Raw genomic sequence first — 5,000 nt, 5'->3', positions numbered from 1 at the left:
ACTGTCTAAGCATTCCGTATTATTCAGTTATGAAAGATATGATATTCATAAAGAAAAACATAATGAAAAGGTAGTTTAATCAAGAAAATGTAAACAGATAAATGAAGAAATATATAAAAACATGTATAAATAAATGAATAAATAGATAATACTGATAATGATGATATAATAATGACAATGACAATAACAGCAATCATAATGATAGTAATAATAATAATAATGTTTATAATAACAATAATGATGATAATGATGATTATAGTGATAACAACAATAAAAACATTAATAATAACAATAATATCATACAGATAATAGTAACAAAAATGACAATACTACTATCAATAAAAATGATGATGATGATAATAATGGCTAAAAAGAGAAAATATAATAAAAAAAATTGCAGTGATAAAAAGTCATCTATATTACTATTGACTTGTATGCAAAACCTGTTCTAATTACGGCTCACCCACACGCGTCCTCGAGAAAAATAATAGACAGTCAAGTACCTGCCCTCATTAATATATTAATTTATAAATGCAGAATGAATCAAATCACAGCATAAGATTTATTTATTTTCATTCACATATTTCATACTCTAGATTTTCGCTGAAGGGTTGCCAGTTTAGCGATTTTTTTTCACTATTTTTGTTAACTTTGGTGGGGTTTTGGGGTACTTATTTTTAGCGTTATTTTAGCATGATAATAAAGGCCAGAATTTGGTGAATTAGGTTTTTCTTCTTCTTCTTCTTTTCTTCTTCTTCATCATCTTCTTCCTTTAACCATCTTTCACTTCAATTAGCGGATTCTGGGTACTTTTGGGGAAAAATGAAGGAATTACTTCATTTAAAAACTACTTTCTTTGATAAAATTCGAGCAGGAGGAGGGGGGGGGAGTAACGAAGGGCGGAGAATAAATTTTCTCACAAACAATAAGATGAATGATAATGGAAAATATCATTCTGCTACTACTAATGATGATGATATTGATGATAAGAATGATAACAACAGTAATAATAATAACATCAATAATAATCATTATGATATTGATAATGATATTCATAATAATAATAATGATAATGATAATGATATTCATAATAATAATAATGATAATAATAATAATAATAATAATAATAATAATAATAATAATAATAATAATAATAATAATAATAATAATAATAGTAATAACAATAATAATAATAATAATAATAATAACAATAATAATAATAATGTCAATAATAATGGTAAAAATATTGATAATGATAATGATATTGATAATACTGATGATGTTGATAATGTTGACGACTATGATACAGAAAATAAGTTGTGTTGTATTGTTGTAGTGTATTGGTCCCCTTACAAAAAAATCAAATGTATAATAACAATTATGAAAAAATACAGAGATGAATAGATGGATAATAAATTAATATTGATAGTAACAAACAAACAAATCAATATATGAGCAAATAAACAGACAAAGAAATTAAATAGATTAATAAACAGACAAAGAAATCAAATAAATAAACAGACAGACAAACAAATAAAACAAAAACAACAACCACAGAAACAGCCACAAACAAATAAAACAAATAAAAAACAACAACAGACAAACAAAAGATAGATAGACAGAAAACCCCCAATCTATCGAGCTTCCAGCCTGAGCCAGCAGCGCAGTCCAGTCACACCTGCCCCCGACTGGAAAATTAGGGGGGGAGCGGGGGGGAGGCGGGTGGAGCGGGGGAGGGGGAGGGGGAGTGTGTCTTAATAGGGGGGAGGGAGGGGCGAGCGGTGGAGGGGGGAAGGAAAGGGGATCCTAATAGGGGGAAGGGGGAGGGGGGAGGAAAGGGGGTCCTAATAGGGGGAAGGGGGTGGAGGAGGGGGACCTAATAGGGGGGAGGGAGAGACGAAGGGGAGGGTGTCCTAATAGGAAGGACGGAGGGAAGGGAGGGGGGAGGGGGTGTCCTAATTTGCATACAAGGACGGGCTTGAGGATTTTCGCACGCCACTCCTCTCCCGGGCAGTGAATCTCCGCTGGAAATTTCGCCAGGGACGCGTTATCGCCCTTAATTACTATTCTATGCATGGCCGATGTACTCTGGAGCTCTCGGACTCTCGGGGGGAGGGGATGGAGAGTGGGGGGAAGGGGTTGGGTGGTGGAGAGTGGGTGGAGAGTGGGGGGAGGGATTAGGGGGGTAGGGGGGGAGAGTGTAGAGGGTTGGGGGGAGAGTGTAGAGGGGTTGGGAGGGGTTGGAGGGGTGGAGAGTGGGGAGGGGTTGGGGGGTAGGGGTTTGGGGGAGGGGATTGGGGGGGTGGAGAGTGGGGAGGGGTTGGGTGGGAGAAGGGTGGAGAGTGTGGAGGGGTTGGGGGGAGGGTGGAGAGTGGGGAGGGGGTGGGGGGGTTGTTATCTGTCTTGTGTGTTCTTTTCGGGGGGCTCGGTATTGGTGATAGTGTAGGTGGGTGTATTGTCGTGGATACAAACATGTATAAAAACATGCACATCTGTATATATAAATACTGTGCATATATGGTAATAGATACACACACACACACACTACAGACACACGCACACACACACTACAGACACACGCACACACACACTACAGAGACACACACGCACACACTACAGACACACGCACGCACACACTACAAATACACGCACGCACACACACTACAAACACGCACACACACATACACACACAACACTACAAACAAACACACACACACTACACCCCCCCAAAAAAACACACACACACACACACAAACACCTTTATTTCCATATAACAAACCAAAACGACCCCCCATCAGGACAGGATCCCTCCCTCCCTCCCTCAGGAACCGAACCCCGAGGAGCAGACACGCCAACTCGCAGAAGAGGTCGTCAGGATTTGCAATTTCAAACCCCGATGCCAAAAGACCGTGACCTCCCCCCCCCCCCTTCTCCACCCTCTGCCTTTGACCTCGTCTCGCCAGCTGAAAAGTCAGGTCAGAAGGGGGAAGAGCTGGGAAAAATGGATGATAGGGATAAGGGGAATGGGGGAAGAACATGGAAGGATGAGAGAGTGGAGAGTGAGAAGAAAAGAGAAGGAGGGTGAGGGGAGATTGAGAGAGAGAGAGAGAGAGAGAGAGAGAGAGAGAGAGAGAGAGAGAGAGAGAGAGAGAGAGAGAGAGAGAGAGAGAGAGAGAGAGAGAGAGAGAGAGAGAGAGAGAGGGGGGGAGAGAGAGAGAGAGAGAGAGAGAGAGAGAGAGAGAGAGAGAGAGAGAGAGAGAGAGAGAGAGAGAGAAAGAGAGAAAGAGAGAGAAATGAGAGAAGAAAGATAGAGATAGAGGGAGGGAGAAAGTGAGATAAAGAGTGTAAGAGATAGATAGAGAGAGAGAAAAAAAAAGAGAAAGAGGATGAGGAAGATTACAACAGGGGAGAGAGATGAAATATGGAGGTTTAGGGAGGATGTGGGAAAAGGATAAAGAAAAGAAGAAAGAGAAATGGAAAGGGAATAAGAGGAGGATACAAGAGGATGTAGGAAGAGATGAAATGAGAGAGAAGAATAATGGGAAAAAAGGAATGAAAAGAAAAGTATTAAAAGATATATCGGGAACAGAAAACGTGAGAAAGTGGAAGAAACATGAGGAAAATGAGAAAAAAACAACGAAAAAAATGAGAAAGAGAGAAATAAATAACCCAAACACTTAGAAAAAAGGAAAAAGAACAAAGAAAACAGAGGGATAAGAAACACGAGAATAAAAAAAAGAGTGAAAGAATAAAGAAGCATGTCTCATCCTTCAAATGCCACACTATCACTGCCGTTATGTCCTGTCTTTCACTTCGAGGAAAACGACGCTTGTAACTTACTGGAAAACGCTTGAGGTTGTCCTTGTGGGTCTCTATGACACTTTTTCCCCCTAGAGGAAGGATGTAGATTCTGCTGAAGAGATTGCATTTTTTTCTGCTTTTTCTTTTTCTTTATTCCTTGTGTCACTTTTATTTTTTCCTTTTTATTTTTTTTTTTCTTTCTATCGACACCTCCCCCACTCTCTCTCTGTCTCTCTCTGTCTCTTCTTTTCTCGTCCTTCCCTTCTTTCTTGCCCTCTGTCTGTCTGTCTATTTCTCCCTCTCTCTGGCTCCTTTTTCTCTACTTCCTTCCCTTCCTCCTTCTCTGCTTTTATCTTCCATCCTTTACGGATGTATATATATATATTTATGAACGCCCCTTTCCTTACCTCTCTCTCTTTCTCACTCTCTTTTCCTCACTCTCTATTCACTACCCCGCTCCTTCTCTCTCCTTCTGTACAACCTTCTCTCCCTTCCCTCTTACCCTACCCTCCCTCCCTTGCCTCTCTCCTCTCTTCCCTCCCTTCCCTCTTTCCCTCCCTTCCCTCTTCTTCCTCCCTTCCCTCTGTCTTATCCCTCCTCTTCCTCTCTCTCCTCTCTTCCTCCCTCCCTCATCCATCTGTGCTTTTAACCCCTTTCTCCTTCTTCCCTCTCACTCTTTCTCCTCCTCTTCCCTCCCTCCCGCTTCCCCCTCCGTCTTTTTTCACCTCTTTCCCTCTCTCTTCCCCCCTCTTTCTCTCCCTACCCATCCCTACCCTCCATCCCTTCCCTCTCTCCTCTCTTTCCTCCCTCCCTCTTCCCTCCGTCTTTTCACCCCTCCCCCTCTTCCCTTCCCTCCTCTCTTTCCTCCCCTACCCATCCCTACCCTCCTTCTCTCTCTCCTCTCTTTCCTCCCTCCCTCTTCCCTCCGTCTTTTTCAACCCCTTCCACCGCCCTTCTTCTCCTTCCTCTCTCCTCTCTTTCCTCCCTCCCTCATCCCTCCGTCTTTTTTACCCCTTCCCCCCTTCTTCCCTCCCTCTCTTTCTCCCCTACCCATCCCTCCCTCCCAACCCTCTCCCCTATCCCCCGATTTTCTTTCCTCCTTCTCCTTTTTCTTCTCTTCCTCCTCCTTTCTGCGAATCTTGCCAACCGACATCAAGCGATTTTCAGGATACACAGATTTACATAACGATACCACGAAG

The 5,000-nt window shown here is 42.0% G+C and overlaps 1 protein-coding gene across 6 annotated transcripts in view; it reads right to left on the bottom strand.

Annotated features, from left to right (window-relative positions):
• Positions 1-5,000, bottom strand: part of LOC113805941 (protein turtle) — a 651,477-nt gene that overhangs the window by 65,220 nt on the left and 581,257 nt on the right. The window lies entirely within an intron of this gene.

The sequence above is a fragment of the Penaeus vannamei genome, chromosome 17, assembly GCF_042767895.1.
Source record: "Penaeus vannamei isolate JL-2024 chromosome 17, ASM4276789v1, whole genome shotgun sequence".
Classification (NCBI taxonomy): Eukaryota; Metazoa; Arthropoda; class Malacostraca; order Decapoda; family Penaeidae; genus Penaeus; species Penaeus vannamei.
The sequence above is the reverse complement of the archived record's forward strand: the minus strand, read 5'-3'. Positions and strand labels throughout refer to the sequence as shown.